At 43.0% G+C, this 21,903-nt stretch overlaps 1 protein-coding gene across 4 annotated transcripts in view; it reads left to right on the top strand.

Annotated features, from left to right (window-relative positions):
• The window catches only part of TRERF1 (transcriptional regulating factor 1), a 105,849-nt gene that overhangs the window by 15,775 nt on the left and 68,171 nt on the right, over nt 1–21,903 (top strand). For all 4 annotated transcript variants that reach the window (XM_054822024.1, XM_054822023.1, XM_054822027.1 and 1 more), the window contains exon 2: nt 14,265–14,320. The gene's annotated coding sequence lies outside the window, so the exon portion shown is untranslated. The remainder of the gene's footprint in view (nt 1–14,264; nt 14,321–21,903) is intronic.

Raw genomic sequence — 21,903 nt, forward strand, 5'->3', positions numbered from 1 at the left:
ATAAAGAGGTCTTGAGATATACCCACACGCAGCGTGCTGATCTGAAAAGCAATGAACTCAGGCATATATGCATTATAGTGCAACCATTTTCCCTTGAGGGTTGTGTTATTGTTGTCCCTTTCACAAATTGTGAACCTGTAATTTTTCATGTGCTGTTCTTTGGCCCTCTCTGCCAGAGAGGCTCAATCTATCATGTTAAAAAAATCAATAAAAAGTCTAGAGGTTTATTTATAAAGTAGAGCATGGAGAGAGGGTGCAAAAATTCCATTAAAATGGCAGTTTTGCGCTAGCTACATCTCTTTGGGACTGAGCTCCAATATTTTAAACTATTAAAATTGTTACAAGAGTGCTTTTAAAGTACCACAAATCACAGTAAAGCTTTCTAGTTCAAACTTGCCTTTATATAGTGCACTAGAATTCAGCTTATATATGTTTTTGGAATGTCTGATGCTGCCCTCAAACACCATTTTAGCATCCATTTTAGAGCTTTATTAGAGTTAATAATCTGACAGATTTATGCTGAAGTGAAAATACGTGGATGTAAGAAGTCAGAATTTATTTTCCTTCAGAAGCGTGAGTGTATGTATGCCTTTGTGCAGATGTAGCTCTGAGCAAATTAATTATTTCTGAGAAGTCCATAGGCTTCTAATGTAATTCATCAGGATTGCCTGGCTTGGCACATGCTACTTCATTAGAGGAACTTAGAAATTCAGATGGCTGTAGGTTATTTTATGACATAGCAGTTTTCATTGGTGATGTGATGGTCATCTACTCCATCTTTCCTATCCAAAGAAGTAAATGTGTCCCTCTGCTCATAAACGTGATGCTGAAGAGTTTATGAGATAGTATCTATATTAAACCTCTCAAATACCAGAAGCAGTCTATCTGAAGTGTAAGCTTCACCTCCCACCAGTATCTTTCTGACCTGTTTTAATAGCTGAAGAAGATTGATCTTGAAACTGTTGAGTTTTAAATACAAATGGCATTAAATGGTTTTGTGTTGTATCATCTTTTATCCTGGGGCGAGGAGAATTGTTTCTAATGGAAATACCCTTTATTTACTTCCAAAAACATCCAGAAAAAAAGAAATGGGCAAGAAATGGTCTGTGCCTTGTGGGGTTTGGTTTACGGTCTCCGATGGAGGGGTATAACTTGAAAGACAAGGAAACTGCGCGGAACTGACCCAGAAGCAGGCTTTTCCATGGCGCAGGCCATCAGAGAGCACGGCTCTCGGTAGAAGCGGTGGGAGCAGGGTACATAAATGAACGTGAGAGATGGCAAAAGAGAAACTCCAACTCGCCAAATGTGTGTGTGGTATAAATATGTGCCCTGTCATACAGTTGTATCCCTGCATGCAACTGCATGACCCAATCCATCATTCCTGCATTATTCATCCATCAGTTTTTCCTGTTCTTACTAATTCACAGCATAGTTCTACCTTACTTCTTGCCATTGTCACTTGTGTACATTTTTCCCTTTCCCAGCTGTATGAAGTTGGAGTAAAGTAATGATCCCAGAAAGCTTAGAAAAAGCAAAGCTATTAACATGGACCTTTCACTGATAATTAATATTTGAAGTTTCAGAGAAGCAGACCTAGCCTGTGTAATTACTGTGTGGTTAAAACTCTGTGGAAAATTCATACTAGTGCTTGCAAAGTGGAGACTTAGTTGTGTTACAGAGCTCTAAGCAGAAATTATAAAAATAAGCAAATGATGTTAATGAGGATAAAGGAGGAGAGCATCAGTCAGGGAGGTAGAGCTTCCTGTGAAGCCTTTATAGTCTGGAGTCACCAGTCCACCAGAACCCGGGCTTGCAGGTGGGTTAATTGGATTTGGCCAAATTGTGATTGTTGCCAGCTGGGGCTGGCATCACTGCTGGGCTCTTCTTCTGCCTGGGGCTCCTCCTTCCTTCTTCTGGGCTCGCTGTGGCTTGGGAGGGAGCAAATTGGCTCCCTTGTTTCTTGGTGCTGTGCAATGCTGCTGTGCTCAGACCTGTGTAAAAAGCCACAAGGTAGGGAGGGAAGCTGGAACGTGGATGGGAGTTGTGGGAAGAGGCAAATGAAAGAAAGCAGTGCAGGATAGAGTGTTAGACTGAGGTCCTTGGAAGGTGTTTGTTAGGTCAGTGATGTGGAGGTTGCCGAAGGCAATTTAGGAACTGTGATGCTGTTGAAGGAAAATGAGGGTTTCCTCTCTTCTAGCCATCCTGCAGCCCTCAGAGCCATTGTGGAAGTTACTCCCTAGCTACATCTCCTTTGGCAGAGCAGCCATCCACCAAGCTCTTAATGCTCTGTGATTCAGTCTGCTGGTTTCCATTTCTCCTCCTGCTCACAGAGGTGGGCATCTTCTTGGTCTAGCAGGAGGCTTTTCTGCATGGTTTTCTGCATGTTTCCCAGGGAGTCTTTTTTTGTTCCCTTGCCATCCTACGAGTGATATGGAAGTGTGGGGAAAAGTGGGGTTTCATTGAACACTTCCATTAGGATATGACTGCTGGGCCCTATGTATGGCAAAGTGTGGCACTCTGGGGGTGTGCTAGGAGTGGGTCCTCTCTCGCTAAGAACCTCTCCTTTGCTCAGCTCCTTATCTTTCAGCAGGCAGGGCTAGATTCTGGGTTGTTCTCACTCCTCCTTTTCCTTCTGTGCCTGCGTTGGTAGCATCTCTGCTCTCACTGGGGGGACACGTGGTGGAGGAGGATGTGGGGCCTGTTGGCTGCAGAGAGGCTCAACACCCTCCAGTGCCCGAAAGTCCACCATCTGCAAGGTATGGTCATGTTGGAAAGCTGGATGGATCTGGTAGGGTGCTAGGACAAGCAAAATGGCCTCTGGAGGAACACATGATGCTTGCCTGCTTGCCAGCAACGTTGACCTTTTGCAGGTAGTTTTGGGTTTGTTTTTTTTTTTTTCTGTTGCGTATTAACCAGTTTTGTTGCTGTCCTTGAGGATAGCATTGTGTGATGGGTGAAATGTGTTGGATTAGAGCTGAACAGCTCTGGCTTAGCTCTGGATTGTACCCAAAATATGGCTGCTCAGATTTGTCAAAGGGGTAGCTACTGATGGCTTTAGCTTCTAAAATGTCTTTGGGAAGAACGCTGCCTTTTGTCAGCTGCCCGTGGGTTGAGTCCGGTTGGACACTTCACTGCACAGTCTTTGTGCTGGGGTTGGGGTGCGGATCAGCTCCTGAAGAACTTGCCCGTTCCACCTAGGGAGCGTTTCCTGTTACAGTGATTTGGGGCATGATGATGCCCTCCTTTCCTCATGTGGGAGGTGGGGGGAAAGGAGCTTTTTCTGTGGGCTTGCCATAAGGAGGAGGTGGTGTGGTTTAGGATGTTCTATGTTTTTTTTTATGAGTATGGATGTTCTGATGAACTTCCTGAGCTACACAGGTATCACATAGCTGTTGGTGACTGAAAAGGACTGTCCTTTTGGAGGGCTGATCCCTTACAGGTTTGTGGTCTTATTTTTCAACAACTGCTCTCTGAGACACTTCAAGGAGTCACCATTTAACCAAATTGCTGAAACGGTGTGGCTTCAAAGAATTTCCCCCCTGATCTGTTGAGCTTGCCCCTTCTCCACGTTGTGCATGAACGCCAGCATTGGCCCTCTTCTGCACCTGGAGTTGAGCCCACAGTGAGCGAGGAAGGACTCTCTCGCCTCTTTTAATTTTTTTTTTTTTTTTTGGCGGAAGGGAGGAAGTGGTAGATATCAATCTTCCTCTCTCACATATCCTTCCATGCGCATCTTGCTGGTGGCCACCCAAACTGTCCGCTAGAGATGCTACTCTACCATGACTAATTTCCTGGCTTTTATTTTGAAAACGCAGTCATCAAAGTTGCACAGATCTGCTGGGGCAAGTTCCAGCCTCTTTTGTAGATGAAAACCTAGAAAGCGTACCTCTGGGAAGAGGTGTTGGAGAGGGGTTAGGTTTCGGCTGTATGTTGTGATTTGAAGAAAGGGAGGACAGTAGCGAATGTTGAGAATTTTAATAATTTAATTGGTGTGCCTTGATTTCAAAATCAAGACTTGGAAGCATTGGAAGTAGTAGATGTAAACTGTGCCAGGTACAAAGAGTACCCAAGGCTGTAATCGTTAAAAATGTATACTGTTAATTATAATGCCATAAAAGCTCCGAGTCTGACTGGCAAGATGATCCACCTGTGTGATAAACCTTACCATGTCTTTCCTCTGCTGTTTATACAAGTATTTCTGTTGGTAGTATTTTGTGGTCAGCACTACTTATGTGACTGTGTGTTAGATATAGCTCTGTTGATTAAACTTCCTTGAAGAAATATTTTAACTAATAGATGTACAAGCATGTGAATTTAGCCAATTCTTTATGCATTGTTTTCGCAGCTATAAAAAATGTCCCAGTTAAGGAAAACATTAACCTTTCTCAACAAGTAAATACTACTGTAGGGAGAAAACTCTGTGTTGGTGGTGTGTGGTTTTTCTTTGGAGGGGGGTGGGTGGGTGTGCGTGTTAAAATGGTAACTGAATAAAAATCACTGGTTGAAGTATTGGTGATTTGATAATGTAAGGTCAGATAGTTATATTATTTATATTTATTGTGTGCCACGTGTTTAAAACCAAACAAATTCTAATATGTGTTTTGTATATATATACAACTGCATATGTTGTAAAATACAAAGCACAGAGTGGAACGAGAAAAGTAAGCTTTAATTGTAGTGGGTGCACTGAATTAAATGAGATGCCTGGGGAAGCGAATTTAGAAAGACAGGAATTAAGACAGGTCCCTTCTTCATCTGAGCAACTCAAAAGTCAGAAGTGACCTAGAATTACATTTTTAAGGCTAGTACAGTTTCTGTATCTGAAACTCATTTTTACCAGATCTTACGTTTATTGGAGGAGCTATAAATAAATGCAGAATAATTTTACTGAACTCCATGGAGTTTCTGCGGATCAGCATCAGCCCAACGGCTCTCGGAGTCTGGCCTCACTTCCTCCTCGGCTGGAAAACCCAACCCAGTTCTTAAAAACTGTGGGGAAACTGGCTGAGCATTAATCTTAGATAACTGGGTTCTTGGTAGTTGTGTATGGGTTTGTTTTTGGGTTTTGTGGGTTTTTTTTTTAATTACAAAAAAATCTTTTTCAAGCAATTGTTTCCTGGGAATGCTGGGAGAGATGGTTAAGTAAGGAGTTTCCTGTTACCAGTCTTAGTCCCAGCGTTTGACTCCAAAAAAGCAAAATACAGGAACAACCCCCACACCCCAGGCTCTCAGAGTCTCTGCTCTCCTGCGGGTACCCCAGCACCCTTGACGGGAGTTTGGGGCGAGGAAAGCTTAGCGGTTTGGGAAACAAAGTCAGGGGGAAAGTCAAGTTCCTGTTGTTTCAATGTGGGAACCGAGAGGGAAGCAGCGGGCTTGGCTGTATGTTAGTCTGAAAAGGGGGTTAGGAAGTACCTTGGATGGTACGAACCTAGCTTTTTTTGGTGTTTTTTTTTTTTTTTTTTTCAGGGAACCGCTTTTAGATTGCCTCGCTTTTCAGGAACGGGTTGATACCATTTCATCTCAGGGAAAAGTGAGTCAGTTACCTAAAATAACATTTTTGTTAAAGCCTTGCCCCAGTGTAAAATATTTGAAGTTTAGAAAACCCCCCGAAACAAACCCACTTCCCCCCCCGCTTTGAAATTGTCTCAAAGATCTGACAGCAAGCTGTGAAACGGTTGTGACGCTCACTATCTTGACTTAAGCCTGTATCAAGACTCCACTCCAGGGAGTGCAATCATGCGATAAGCAGACTAGTCAAACGCTTCTTAATTGCTGTGTACTTGATTTAGATGCTTTCTGGGGCCTTCTCCTAGCAGGAGTTTGCAGGATCAGGACCATGAATTAGCTTCTCCATACACTGCCAGTGACCCCCTCCCCGAGAGGGGAAAAAAAAAAGATAAAAAGCGTGCATGTTTGTAGGGACATAGCAAATAAGAAGGCAGTTTGCCTTTTATTTTACCTCCTGGCAGTGCAGATTTTATTAAGTTGCTGTTAAAGGTGGCTTGGTGAGATGTAAAACGGAGTTATCCCAACTTCCTCCGATGATCCCAGCGCTGAAGTGCCGCGGTGCCGGTCCTGTGTTTCTTGGGTTAAGAAAAGTAAAGCGAGACAGCAGGAAGTGAGGATGTAAACTGTGCTTACTTCTCAGAAGCAGCAGGAAAATAATGACATCACTGTTTTTTCAAACTCTGAGCAATCTTAAATTTATGTAGCCGTTTTCATCATATCTATTTCATGAAGAAAAATGTACATATTCCATAGGGCTCGATGTGGTCATATTTGTAACTTTTCACGGTGCTGGCTTATACAGACACTGTAACTGCTTTGAAATTGTGTTTGTTTTATTACAGATCTGATTAGCTGGGAGGGAATGGGAATTACAAATTTTAATAACAACAAGTACTGGCAGTATCTTTTCTTTCTTTTTTTTTTTTCCCTATCCATTTAAATACTTCTCCTTTCTTTTATTTCTTTTTATGTGAAGTCTGTGCATGCTATCAACTGCAGTAGTATATGAGGCAGTTGTAATTCAGCATTTTGTATAGTAATCCATTTCAGAAAAACAAGGGCTGTGAAACTTTTAATAAAAAAAGTTTAAAAAAAAAGTTCTAAAAGTTCTGGCTCTGGAATCCCACTTTTTTCCTTCTGAATTTTTTACTTGTTGGTGTAATTCTTTTCAAGAGGTTCTGCTGTTTTCAGAAAAAAATGATGCTCAGTGAATATCATGGGATAATACAGAAGCCTTTGTAGGATGTGCACTGACCTACCTAAGAAACCCAAGAGAGATAATTACAACCTTTCTTAGTCTACATGTAAATACCCTTTGCAAACGTTTTTCCATGCAAACAATGTGAGCCAGTTATATTTTGGAATCTATACCTATATGGAAAATGGGCTGTAAAAGAGATGCCTATTTCAGGCGATTTTTTGACAAGTTCCAGATTAAAAAAAATATAGCATATTAAATTATTAGGCATCTTTACTAGGGTGTAAGGAAGATTTATGCTGTAATGAAATATTGCTGCAACCCAATTTAGAACTTGACAAATCCGCTTTTATAGTGCTGAATTATAAAGGATACCTCATTATTTGAGGGGAAAACTGTTTTATTGTTATTTTTGGCACTCTGGTCTCCTCTTTGGTTGGGCTGTGCTCTGTAGGAGCTGCTTTGGGCAAGATGTCTCAGCTGATCCTTTTTCAAGGTAGCTGTGCGGGATGAAGTCATAATTAAGGATCAGATCCTGGCAAGCCTGTCTTACCACATGTGGTCACTGATTTCGAGTTAAATGCTTGCAGTCCTCATTGCTCCTCTGGGCCAGAAATGTAGGTCTTCTTAAAAGCGCAGAGCTCTAATCTGTCAGATCCTCCTTACTGATAGTATATCAGACACCGTATATATAGTATCAGTCGCCACACAAAATTTAGCTACACCGAAATTGTATGTCCTGAAAAAAAGCAAAGCCTCTATTCCTTCCTTCTGTGTACAGACCTCTTGATTGCCTCTCATTTTAAACTCAAAGCATGCCCTTGTGCAATGTATTCAGAGTGTGACCTGGCACTATGGCTTGCAGCAGACAATAGAGGACATCACTAAAAAAAATGATTTGCTCAATTTATGAAGCCTACTCAAAATTTTGGGTAGCAAATACCTCTTTGACCACCTTTTGAGACTACATGTGGTGTTCTTATATTGCTGTTCACAGGTTTTCAGTTGAGAAACAAAACTGGAAACAAATTAAGTTTGTGTATTTGACTAAACTGAAGATCAAATTTTAGCTGGAAATAGTATTTCTTTATAAGGTAATGAGTTTCTTGTGTGCAAGATTTCTGTTTCCCTTGCTGCCCTGGCATGCAAAGTGATTGATCTTAAGCAAATTACATACAGTAGCAACTACAACCATATATGCGCAACTACAACCATATATGCGCATATATGGGAGCATGTGACAAGGGAAAACAAAATCGCAGGATTTGAGCTCAGCCGGTAAATCTTTTGAGGAACCTTTTCTCCTTGTTCCTGGGAAAGAGAACTCTCAACTTCTCTCGATGCCATCTGTGTGTTACCTGCCCTGTAGCTGCACCAGCGCTCTTTCTGATGTCTTATGCCTGCCACATCAGAGGGGTGAGGCATTGCCAGATGGCTCATGTGGTCAGGTATAAGTAGCAGATGAAGTGTTTACATTTAGGAGGATCTTACGTTGAATCCTTAAGATGACTTACTGGGAAGCACGGCTTTAAAAGTTTAGGAAGAGTCGCAGTTTGGTGTGTGTTGAATGTGCACTATGGTATATACTTAGCTTAACTATAAACCATTTGCTGAGTTTTAGTGACTCTTGTTTAGTCTTTGCCCCCCCCTGTTTAGACATCAGTAGCCAAGTGTTTTGCCTCTGTATCTAGCCTCAAGTTGCACTTTTTTCTGATGTAGTCATCAGATCAAATTATTTATAAAATGAGGACATCCTTTTGGACTTCATGTGTAAACAGTCTTAAATATGTGCACAGGCAGAGAGCTTCTTGTCTGTTTATCCACAGTTGAAGCCCAAATATTAATGAATACTAACATTAAATAGTGAGGTTGCCCCCCCCCCCCCCGCTTTAAGTTTTTCCTTCAAGGCTCAGATTTCTTCTCTAGATTACCCAGAGAAAAACTTTCACCTTGCCCTTGATCAAGTTACTAGTTGCAGTATGTCTCTGCTGCCGTGATTTATCATGAGTTAGGGAAAGCAAGTGAACTCTTTCGGAGTGGTTCCTACTGGGCAGGTATTAGCGTAATCGAAACCATGGCCGCAACTGCTGGCGCATGCGTTTGAGGGTAGGATCTGCCGTCTTCAGGCAGCATGATGACTCCAGGTCTGTTAATTTTGGAATAAATGGTGAAAGCTGGAAGCCTGTTGCCAGCCCACCAAGGTGTCATTTAAAATTTTCTTGGGGCCAAGTCAGAGTTGGACTTCTAACGCTTATTTGTAAGGCATCTCAACAAAGAGCTTCTCTTGCAGCAGGGATTTGGGGGTGGTGGGGTAGGACTCTGGAGATCAGAGGTGGCTGGTGTTGTCCCAGGCCCCTGCTGCAGGGAGACACTCTTGTTGTGCTCTCTGCTGCATCTTTTTGGTGGAGACCTGGGAGGTGCCCATCTGAGCGGCTGCCTTCAGCTGGAGGGGGAGATGGGAAAGCAAGAAGCGGGATGCTGTAAAACAGGGGCTGAGAAAGGTGCATCTTAGTAGGTTTTAAAGGTACCGACTGCTGCCAGGGCAACTTCATTTGTGTGTTTGTTTTAGCTTTCTGGCTTTTCTTTTTCTTTTTTTAACAAAACTTCAAACATCCTCTTAGCCAATGACAGCAAGGTTTGCAAATCAGAACCAAATCTGAGCATAGCACTACACTTGAGTGAGCTGTGCTAATCTAAGACGAGCTTCTGTTTCCTGCTTAGAGCTTCTCCCCCGTGCTCTCGTTTGGCGCATGTACAGTACTGCGTGCTGACAGGCACCTTTCAGGCACAAATCAGTTAAAGAAGCGTGTGTGGTGGCAACTGCTCCCAGCTCGCTATTTCATGTGCTTATTGGCTACCTACTTGTGGTTAGGAAGTAGGTGTTTGGAGTCGTGTAGGCTACAGAGGAGTCCTACATTTGTGAATTAACATCCATTATGGGGTGGACTTGGGTCCTTTTTGTGTGCTCTTCTGATCAGATAAAAAAATGTAATCTGTCAATAAAAGTAATCCCCATAAGAAGTCATACAGTGCAAGCAGTGCGTGAGCAGAATGTTTTAAGTAGCGAATATGTTGAACTGATACAATCTGGAGTAATCCAGCTCTGCGGTTTGAATTAAAGCAGACCCTTAAAGACCCTGTGGTCTCGTCTTTCACCAGCAATTCAATGACTGACTTTCACTTTCTTTATGGTAAGAGAATCGATAGAGAAGAGAATTTGCCATTAGTTCATTTTTCCAGACAGTTTGGCCTCCACAAATTGTACAGCCTCCCTTTTCCCTGCGTGGGAGAGTACAGACTGCTGCTGGAGGCAAGGAGGAGAGATTAACATTCATCTGTTCTCTCCTCGTTCTCTTTTCCATCCCGTGGGCACGGGGGACTTACGAATGTGCCGCTCCGTCAGGGAGCGTTTCTACTCGTTGCCCTGATGAGAAGACCACAAAGACACCGGTAAGGTTCTGCAAGTTTCACGTCGCTGATTAAATAGGCACATGAAAAAGCCGAGTGCGGCAGCTCCCTTGAAGAGGTCAGAGGGGAAGATGGAAGGACTGGCATAAGCCTTAGGTTGCTCACTTGCTAAGAGATCTCCTTTTCCAGAGTGTGTGCGCATCGAGGGCTTAATGCAAAGTCTGCCTCCTCACTTGGGTCTTTCATGAAAAGTGGTATGAGTTTATTGTGCAAGAGCTCTGTTTTGAGCAGAGAGATTTACTACTTTGATTAATATTCTGTGTTTTAATGTTGCCTGTATAGCCAGGAAATCTAATGGGGAATATAGGGAAACAAATGTGGATTTTTAAAAAAAAAAAAAAAAGCCTGCTGTTGTGGAAGCTAAAGCTGATACTGTACATGCATGTACAATCATAGCAGTGGTTGATAACGCTCAAATGCAAGATCAGGAGATTTAGTTTCACTTTGTGGCCTTGGCAGGGACAGGAAAGGTCTTGCAAACACGTTTCCGAATCGCCCTGCCGCAAGGGGAGCTCTCGGACGTCGTTGCCTTTCGGTATCAGTTTACCCTTCACAGGAGATGAGTACCGAGGTGGGTGCACATGGTGAGGGGGTGATGTACCTGCTCATGTCCACTTCCTTCTGTGTGAGCACCAGCCTCAGGCTGCCTGTGCAGAAACAGCAATCGCCTCATTGTCCCCAGCATCTCCTGCTGCTACCAAATTAGAGGATCTCTCTCAGTTAACAGCCATGCATTCTTTCTCCCCACCATGCTAATGGGGAGTGGTTGATAGTTAGTATTTACTAATTTAGGATTGTGGAAGGCTTGTTGTCAGTGAACTACCATCAGGAGGTCTCACTTCTTCAGTTAGTAGCCCCTGCAGGAAAGCAGGCAGCGGGCCTGTCCCTGTCCTTTCCAACGCTAGCCACTGCCTAGTGGGATGTGATGAGCCAAGTGCCACCACCACGGTGGCCTGGAAGTGAGGAGCTGCTGATGTGGATGGTGGTTGTGAGAATTGCAGAATCTTAGAAGTCTTATGAGCGTGCAACCAACATCTTGCATTTGTACTCTTCCACTGCCTCATGCAGTATTTCCGGAAAGATATGGTGAGGATTTTACCTGGGGCAGTATGCCTATTGCTGACAGTGGCAGGGAGGTTCTATGGAGCTGCTTGTTGAACTTCTGGAAGGATGTTGCTAACGGGCATCAAGTGTGGTGAGGTCAGTACAAGAGGAACAAAACCTCCCATTCAGATAAAAGCAGAGGAAGGGGAACACTGCCACGTGGGACTGGTTCAGGCTAAACTGGTCCGTGCAGTAGTTTCTGCAGCTCTTCAGAAACATGCTATGGGCTTGAGTTTCTCATCTGAGACAGGTCTACGTTCATGTTCCAGTCAGGCTTTGGGAAAGCAGGAACAGCACCATCTGTGTCCCATTTCATTTGAAAAAGAAAATTAGAAAAAAATCTTGAATGCCAGCCATCTGCTGATATCGCATCCAAACTCTATCCCATATCTGGGGGCAGAGGAGGGAGATGGCTTCTGCAGGGAGAGGCACCATTCGGGGTGGAAGAGCTGCCTGCGCCTGGGGGTACTATTGGATCTGGAAACCACCAGAGGAGCATGTGCAGGATGGCTTGGCATCTCTGTCCAGCCACCTTCTGTAGTGCCAACATAGTCCTGCCTAGAGAGGGTGAATCTCAGTCCCATCCTGCTGACAGAGTCCGCAACGCTTGGTTTATGGATCATTAAGAGGAGGTTTGAGCATTTCTGTGAAGTGGATGTGGAGTGATGGGGTGTTTAGGAGCCACTGTGTTGATGGCTGAGGCAAAAAGATAGTCATCCCTTTTTCCTTGTAGCCTGGTCATTGGGCGTAATGTTGTTCTGGAAACAGATTAGGTTGTGGTTTTCTATTGAACGAGTTGGCTATTAAAATAGGCCCTCTATCTCGATGGGAACTAACACGAGCCCTCAGCCGGATGCAGGAAATGAGCAGACTCGTTTTTCTTTAATTCTTTTCATCCCAGATCTCCCTCAGCAAATGCCCAGTGAGTTTTGATTTGCTTACGAAGGTGCTTTTTCTGAAGTAATTTTTCTGTGTTGTATTTCTCTCTTCCTCTCCATTATAGAAGTTGAGTGCTGTATCTGTCCTGATAGCTCTGTGTGAATGTGAACACAAGTAAGGCAGTAGAGAGTTAAAAAAAAAAAATCCATTAATTAAAATATTTACATTGGAAACTGCAAAACATTTACTCTTTGAGTAAAACAAACTTCCCCATTGTTCTTGTATGATTGCTGCAGTTTCTCTGAAAATAGCCAGGAAGAGGTTGTGCTGTGAGGAATTTTACTGGGTTGGCAGGGGAATAGGAGGGTAGGGATACTCAAGTGGGCTCTTGATCAGTGGCTCTCTTTTGTTCAAATCTTTGTCACATGGACAAAAGATCTTTTCATAGAAAAAACAAAAATAATCTAAATATAAACCCCAACCATAGTGGTGGAAGTATGTTGCCATATTATTCTGGTAATGCAAAAAAATAAATGATCATCAGTAGATGAGAAAGAGATTCATTGGATGAAAGGTTTATTTTTAGCACTTAAAGTGTATACTAATGTACACTTAAAGGGGAAGAAGAAGCCCTCCTGGCTGGGGACCCATGTGCCACCATCCCCGTTTTGCTGGTGGGGAAACGTCAGCGTGGCGCGGTGAAGGATGTCACCTTGGTGCTGAGCACATCTGGCTCCCGCTGGGCTCTGTTGGCATTGCAGCTGCTTGGTGTCCAAGGAAAATGAAGCAAGGGTGCAAATCAGCGGTGTCCGACCATTAAAACTCAATGTTTTCTTTGCATCTAGTTTTGTACTTTAGGCATAGGGATACTCTTAGTAGCATCGCTACAGGAGAAGTAAGCAAATGTGAAAACTGTTTGCTTCAAATCCTTCCATTCCTGCCATATTTCCCCCCAGATAACTGGATTGAAAAATTAAGGGTTAGTTTTGTGGTTTGTGGTGTGTGTTGTTTTTTTTTTTTTTTTGTTCGGTTGTTTTTTTGTTTGGTTGGGGTTTTTTTAAACTAGTATTCTCTCATACAGTGTGCCATTTCACTCTTACACATTTCTGGCCATTTCCAGCCTGGCACTGGACTAACAGGCTTCTAGGACTTGTGGGCAGGACTCTGAAAAGGCTAAAAGGGTGTGTGGAGGGGTTGGCTTGTTTGGTTTTTTTAGATCCTTGATTCACATTTTTCACTCTAGGCAGACTAGTAGGCTGTTCAAAGGTGCCAGACAGGAGATCTCTCTTCTGCCCTAGTGACTCACGGACCGGCTGGATGGCAGGTCATGTCTCCTTGCCTTAACAGTGACATGGAAAAGTGTTTGTTCAAGCCCAAGTCTATCGTGACTGTAAATTTTATTGACAATTCCAAGGTTGCAGTTGTGTTGGTTAGGTGCACAGTACTCTTTCCTCTGATCCCAGGTATGCCAGATTGCGTCATGTTTACCTATATTATAAAAACATCTTTGTTGCATTGAAAGATTGGTTTGTAAAGGTGGTAAGAAATTAAATGTACTTGTTCAGGGTAGGCGTCATTTACACTTGTGCTTGAGAGCGTTGTTCCATCCGTTTCTTGCATGCTTTGCTGTATTTAAGAAAGGCTGCATGCTGACAGTTTCTTGGCCTGGAGATAAAAGGTGCTGCGTACCCAGGTTTGGTACACTGATGGAAAATTGTCTCCACAATGTATAACACCACTGTGATTATTTCTAGTCATTACCACCAGTCTCATTTTACAACCATTCACATTATGTAATTTGATGCTCATTTAATTTAATGAGAGGATGCTGCAGACTTATTTATGACTCGGCAACCTGTACCCTTTGGCCACCTCAGTTTATCCTTTCCGAAGGAGGAAGAGCGTGTTTCTTACAGAACATGTTACAACATCTTTAATACCTTTATATCCAGGTTTTCCAGATTGCTGCAGACGGGAGGGTGACTTGCCTGGGGTGTAGATTATACTGGAATGGCAGCAGCAGTTTAACTATTTTTTTTTAACTGCTTATTAGCCTTTTGTTGTGAGGTTATCAGGAGGTATTAATGGACTTCTCCTTTTGTTGCAGATGGAATTTTATGACTTGCTGGATTCTGAATAGGACGAGGAGATGTGTCTGATAAGGTAAGAGAGAGGGTAAGATAAACATGTTCCTACACAAAACAGTCTCACTGGTTTCTTGTTCAGGTTGAAGACAGTCATTTCTTTCCCTGACAGAACCCCACAAATAATTGAGATACTTATTTTTAACTTACATCCTTCTCTGAGCAGAGACCATCTCTGTTCTGTACAGCTTTTGTCCCGGTCCTTTCTCCTGCTGAAACGATGCACCAACTCCAGAAGACAAAAATGTATGCCTTTCCACACATGGGCATTAGCAAGACAGGTCATACTTACCCTACTATTTTAGAGCTTTTTATGAAGTAACAGGTGAGGTAGAAGAGTTTTTGTTCAGTTTTGAGATATTGCCATTTGAAAGGTAAAAAGATCTTTGAGCTGTTTTAACTTCTATGCTTTAAAACTTGTTTTTCCTGTTGCAGTATTTTTTAATTTGGACTGTTTTTGTTAAGACAGAGTGTATATGAGTAGAAAACCTCTAGGTTTGAGTTTGAAATGAGTATTTGCTGCCACTAATGTGCTGAAGGAAGCTGTAGGTCTGCTGATTTTTTTTTTTTTAATAGCAGCATTCTTAAAAGACAGTGTTTAGGTAGATACTTTTTTTTTTTTTTCTTTCGGTTTCTGGTTCAGAGGCTTCCACTGGTAGAGAGGAGTGGATGTCTTTAAGACTATTTGTTGTTTGAATATGGTTATCCCAACAGCTAACAGCCAAACAGAGTAGTAGTATTACATAGGGATTGTCACTGTCTTTCAACCTATGATCTACCCTGTGACTGTCTAGCTCTATCACTTACGTGTTTAATTTTCTCTCTGTCTTCCTGAGCTCTGTACCATTTATAGGCCTCAAAACTCCCTATTGCTCTTTTTGGCTGTTGGTTGGAAGATGTAGTGGAAACAGCTAAATGCATGATGTCATTGTATGAGGACCAGGACTAAATTACTTTTTCTTTGGATTTGGAGATCTAGCTCTTGTAGATGCTCTTGAGATTATGCCACCCCCCCGTTTGAGTTTTGTTTGCTAAGTAGAGTTGCCCTTTGGAGGGTGGCTGCCCAAGCAAGAACTGAAAACACTGAATGGCTCTTGGCACCGTGTAGTATGCAAGAATCAAAGGCTTGCTGCTTAGGCTTTTTTTGCAAGTGTTAGTGATTTTGTCCATTCAGGCTACCTTCTTTCATGCCACTGTTGAATCGTGTTATGAATATTTTATTTAATGTCTTACTTTCTACCCAAGGGTGGTCTTGTATGCGTATAGCTGGTAAAATACTGCTCTTCAGGTGAGAGGTCTTGCAGTTTGCAGCGCTATTACACAAAGCATCTTGCACGCATACCTGGCTTGTTATGTAAACGACCTTCTTCACTTGCACGTGTTTGAACCAGTCTACCTATGCTCCAAGAATGGGTAATTAAAATTGCTTTCAGGACTTCTTAGAGCGTGTTCAGCCCAACCTGTGCTGGCACCCCTTTGTGTGCCGGCAGTTCAGCTGCTGTCCCATCGCATGCCCGCCATCGCCGCTGGCCTGTATATGTACTTATCGAAAAGCAGCATGGCCGGGATGGGATAGGTAGAAACGCTGGTGTTCAGGCTGGTTTGGTCTAGTGGATTCAGCCAACTGAGAAGTTTATTTGTCTGGTGTCAGTGCGGTGTTGGGGACTTCTTTGGCGTGCACATGGGACAGCACCTCAGTAACACTCGCTCAGCAGTGTTTTCCTACGACATGACTCCTCGTGTATTATATGTGTTTTATATAGTATGTGTATTATATAGTTTAATTTTAAGTACTGTTCTTTTCTGCGAAGTGGATATTGGTGAGTCTGTGTGCTGTAACGCGGGCAGCTGGCTGCTGTTGTACCGTCTCTCCTGGGGTGAGCTCGCTCTCCCCTTCCCTCATAGAACGGCTGCCAAGGAGGCCCTGTCTCCAGCGAGCTCTGCAGCTTGAGGGCACGCCGCCTTCTCTCGCCACGGCTTTATTGCCAGCCGCAGGCACGTACAAATCATGAGCCAGCCCTAGCAGTCGCAAGACTGGCTTTAAAATGAGATTCTGGGAGGAAGAAGTAGCACTTTCCACTCGCTCTTTTCTTTCACCTGTAGAAGAAAATATTCTGCCCTTGTTTTGTGTGATGCCTTCTCAGGGTTGAAATTAATCCCGAGCTATGAATGTGTGCATCTCGTTCTCCCTTCTCTGAGAGGCTTCTGTTGTCCCTCCCCCAGCAGCCTGGGCTGGAGAAGTGCCCCGTCCTGCTCCCTGTCCTCCTGCGTTGCAAGAAGCGCCAGTCCTGGTCGTGCTCCTTCTCAAGGCCGCAGTTGTCAGGTGTCCCTGTTCTTACACCTATCCCTTACTACCTTGGTGTCAATATTATTTTATTTTTTTTTTATTTTTAACCTTCTGCTCCCTTTCTGCGTTCCCTCTCCCCATTTACATCTGGGTTTCCATCCTTCCAGACAGGAGTCTGGATCCTGCCCCAAGCGTGTCCTCAGGTCCTGTCGGTGCCTCCATGTTTTCCCTTGGTCGCTTACAGTTTTCATGGATATTTCCTGAGCCTGTTCCCTGCTGTTTCTTCTTCTGGGGGAGTACTTCTGACGCACTCCCGTGTTTTTTGCTACTGTTGCGATTAAAGGGGTTGCTCTTCGTCCCACTTAAAGCAATGGGAGATGGTTCAGCCTGTGCAGGGAGTGATCTTGTTTTAATCCTAGCCGTAGTGACTTCCTTGTAATGGCTGGCTTTTGGCATCCATCCTATTGATTATGTGACAGGGTCTTATAAAAAAAATTAATAGTAGCTCTTTTAATATGCCTGTAGCCTGGTGATGAAATTATGAGACTTGGTGAGCTTGCAGCAATGTTGATAGGTGCCAGACCTCTCACCCAGTATTTTCTTTTCCTTCCCCTGTATTTCCCTGTCCCTTTATCTTATTTCCTTCCAAGAAACCCGGGGCCCTTGTGAACTGCAAGTCAAGTTTCACATGAGGTCTGCCCAATAGCTCGGATCATAAATATAAAATTGTTCTATAAGGCCTAATCTATTTTCAGAGGTACATTTTATGAGATAAAAATTACTTTGATCGCTGAAACGGCATTGTGTCATTTTTGGAAGGAAATGACAAGGAAGTAACTGTTATCAGGCCTATTTTCCCCCCGCTGTTAGCTTAGACCTGATGAATTGCAGCTCCAAGGTCACTTGCCTTAACGGTTCCAAATTAGGTTGCCAATTAATATTGATTAGCTGAAAAGCAGTAGGTTGATGTATATTCTATTATTAATAGCTGTTCATGCACTTTATAATAGCAATCTGTTTGGCAAACATGTTCTGGTTGTTCTTTTTTAATGAGTCTTGGCAGTGAAAACCCCAGTTTAACACATACAGAACTAACTTACTTGTTGAAGTATTTGTGGGTTTTTTGCATTTCGGGGGTGTGTTCATTGTTTTTTACTGGGAGTAAAACTTGATTTTGAGACTAAATTGAGACAAAGTCAGAAAATTATTTCTGTCTAAACTGGTGCACTGTGGTTTCTTCTTGCGTTGTGCACATCAGTGCAAAATTCTTGGATCACTGCTAGATGAGTTTTAATAACTTCCTTTGACATTGTCTATGAGTATTTTTGTCCCCACAGAAGCCATCTTAGAAAATATTTCAAAATAAGAAAGCTAATTTGAATAGAACAGTAACAGGTAATTTGAGTTCCTTTTCTTGTGCTGTTTAGCTGTTTTCTCACAATATATGGAAAGTACCTGGAAAGCACAGGGAGAAAAATGGGAAATCTGTCATGCATAAGGAAAAACCTCTAGATAACAAAGTTTGGGGAGGGAGCAAATATCTACGTAAATGTAGACATCAAGGTAAATGCTTTCTTCTTTTCTTTTTCTTCCAGAAAATTTGAATATTTGCACAATCTGATGTTGCAAGCTGTAAATGCTTAACACTTCTAAAAGAATAAATTACTTCAGTGCCTGAATGTGTAGATAACTGTCAGCTTCAAAGGATCGAGTGAGTTGGAAGGAATGTCTGGGGAGCTTGGTATAGGCAGATACCAGGTGGAATATAGAAAGCAGGGGAATACATTCAATTAATGTAACAGAGGCCTGGACTTAAGTTTATATATAAATTAAGACTAATCATGTTACAGAAAGCGAATTTCTGTGGTTCTGCTTTTAATGTAAAAGTGGAATACTCACTTCCCCCTCCCCATCTCTGTCACACTGAGTTTCCCAAGCTGCTTGTTAGAAGAATTGTGCTGCTTCTATAAAAATCGAGGTGGAAAATTAACCTATTTAATACTTTTCAAACTACTTGTACAAAAAAGACCACCTTTCGCTGTAGAACATCCTTGTTGCAAGCTGATTTGTTCTGTAACATGTCAGTAACTTTGACCAAGCAACTAAGAGAAACTGAAATCAGTACTGTAAAAAGCACATTAAAGCTATAGGACTAAGATGGAAAGAGCCATTTCAGCTTTTGCTTGAGAAGTGAACCGATCTGAAGTTCCCCTCGGAATACATAAAGCATAAACAAGATGGGGTGTAGTTTAGCGTGCAGTCTCTGGGATGCATGCTGCCTGTCTTTCACCTCGCCCCACTTGTGGGCCAATGCAGGATACTAAACCTGACAAAACTCCTAGTTCTGACTTCTCCTGAGGGTTATTTTTCTGACCTGAGTTCCCTGGGCTCCAGCGGGCATGCAGGCACAAGGGGAGTGTCAGGGCAGAGCGAGGGGTTGCAGCTGCCCCTTTGGGATGGGCGCCCACTGGAGCGGGTCTGCAGGGTGACGTGGGCATTGCTGCTGCTCACCACTGAGCCTACCACTGTGGCTGGACGCAGCCTTCTTACTTCCTTCCCTGATGGTGGTGGTGTGACTAGAGCCTGGAGGCATGGTGTGGGGAGCAGGTGAACCTCTACCTGGTGAGGGCGCAGGGTACCAGCTCTGTGGCTGTGGGGTGGCCGCCAATTTCGGTGCTTGAAAATAGTCACTGGCAGCCAGGAACTTCTAACTGCAGCTCTGCTAATGACTAGAGTTGTGGTTCTGGGCAACTCCCTTGGTCGTCTTTGAGTCAGCTCCCCTGTCAGTGAAAAGGGGATGATACTCCTTTGTAACTTACTGTTGAAATAATAATAATTATGTTTCAGATGTCAAGGTCCTGCTATGTATTGTTACCACTGGTATGGAGAGGCCTCTCTGCTTTTGTTATGAAATCCTGGCTCCAAGAACACAACAGGCTGTGGGGACTGTTCTGTTTTGTTTTGTTTCTTCCCTATTAACTTATGAAACAGATCAGATTGACTCTTGGTACCCAAGTGCTAACCATCACTACTGACCATTGAATCTTGCCTCCCTCGCCTCCCTTTTTCCTTCCTCTCCGCAACTCCCTTCTTGACTGTCCGCTCTTCACGTCAAACCTTTCCTAAATGAATTAAAGACAGGGTACCAGATACAGTTAAAAGGGAAATTTTAGTTGAGGCTGAAGGTGTAATCCTAGCAGTGAGGCTAAGTGTTTGTCACTGGTGTAGCAAGACAGAAATGTTCTGCTTTTTTTCTCTGAAACCCATTCCGTGTAGAGGCTGTGCAGTTTCCAGGCTCTGGCTTGGTTGCCAACCTGAGATGTGCCGGTAACTTGCTGGTTTTAAAAAAAAAAAAAAAAAAAAAAAGAGTCTAAAAATAATGTTGGGGGGAGCCCAGTGAGTGAAAAGTGCAAAATTCATATATGAGATTAAACTTAACTTAAAAACCCCTTGATACTTAAATTAAAGGAAAATATTAGTTGAGGTGCCCAGAGCTCTGAGAACAGCAGAAGCTTGTTTGCTGTTCATCTCACACATAAAATGTGCTCTTTGGCTTCATGACTGACCCGCAACTGCAGGTGGTAACATGGTGTTCCTGTTGAAAGAGCTGATACGTTAAGGAGCTGAGGGCTCTCCCCAGTCCACCCATTCAGGTGGTGGAGTTGTACAGGGCAGGCAGCTGTGGTGTCCCTGCTGGGTGGCTGCCTCTCTGCAGACCAAGAGGCAAAGCCAGCTGTGACTCTTGTTGACTCTCTAGTTGCCCTCTTGATACTCAGCTGGCGTGCCTTTGCATTACAGGGGCTACTCAGGACTTGTGGACTTCATAAACTCCAAGGAATGGGCTTTCATATTCTGTGAAATACATTCATAGACTTCTGTCCCCAGAATGAGCCTCGAGTATCTGTTTATCCTGTCTTACTAGCGTAGATCATGAACTCTTGCTTGGTAATTTCTACAGTGAGTCCATAACTTCTGTTGTTACTTTACAGAGATCCCCGCTCCTGACTATAAATGACAGAAGGAGACGTCCTGGTTGTAAAATACAGTAATTTCCTTCTGGAAGAATTTTAGGCAATTCTATTTTGTGCTATAGAAATTCTTATATGTGGTGTTCACAATTGTAGTGGTAGTATGGCAAACATTTTGTCTCTCTTTATCCATGGAAGGATGTAATATAGGGCATTGACCAGGTGTTTCTGTTTAATACAAGTTGCTATGAGTTAAAAAGTGGAGAGAGAGAAAGATCTGGATATCATAAGCTTTCATGCTGAGATATGCCATGAGTGATTCTACTTGGAAATCAGTTCATGTCCCTCATTTAGCCACACAAAAATTTGAGTCTCCAGCACCAATTAATGTTAGAGCAGCAGAATGGTGGATTGCAGTCTGTTCTGGAGCTCTGGGAAAAGCCTTGACTGCCCTGAACTGAGGCTGTGAAGCACTTTGAAGACACATGAACTTTGATTTTAATGTTCTGATGGTGTGTAGGGAGCAGCCGGTGCTTCTGAAGAGATGTGCACCAGGAGCCGTGTACTGGTTGGAGTTACCTAAAGGCAGGGGTCTGTATTTCTGAATGGACAGCACTGCTGCCGAGTGGGGAAGATGTAAATGCCGGAGGAATTGTACAGGGCTTTAGTCAGCTGGATGAGGTAGAAAGTGGTTCTCATGGATGCTGCATTTTGCAAGCTTGCTGTCGATGAGTTTCTGAGCATACTACACTGTAACTATGTACAGTCAGGCAGAGGAGATTAATTCTGAACTCTTCAAAATGTTTTCCTCTGCCCAGCAGCACCTTTTTGGGCCCTAGTTTTGGCTAATATATTATTTATCTGCTGAGTAAATTTTGGTAGAGACATCTAGCCATTTTGTTGGTAAGTCACTGATAACCATTATCCTCTTTGCTAAGCCAAATATGCATACTTTTTAAACTCTTGATATAAGATGTATTTTCTGAATCTTAGCTGTTCTTGTCGTATTTTCTTTTCTGAAGTGAATAGACCAGAAATGCATGTTGCCCTTGCTGTTATTGTTCTTGAGATAATACTCTCCCTCCCTGCCTTGCCTTATACAAAATAACGTTCTTATCCGTCCGGAGGCTATGTTTCCTTGCTTAGCAGCACGTTCATGCAGGAAGTTTAGCGTCTAGATTGTGTCTGCCATGACCCCCAGTCTTTTTTTACAGGATCATTGCCTTCCCGAATGCAATTCCCCAAGGGTAACTCTCGTGGTTCTTTTTTTATTCCTAGGAGTTTGTAACTTTGTATTATTGCTGTATTAAAACCAGCTGTTGTTCAGATAAACTATACCTAGCAAAA

This window comes from Grus americana, chromosome 3 (genome assembly GCF_028858705.1).
Source record: "Grus americana isolate bGruAme1 chromosome 3, bGruAme1.mat, whole genome shotgun sequence".
In the NCBI taxonomy this organism is placed as follows: Eukaryota; Metazoa; Chordata; class Aves; order Gruiformes; family Gruidae; genus Grus; species Grus americana.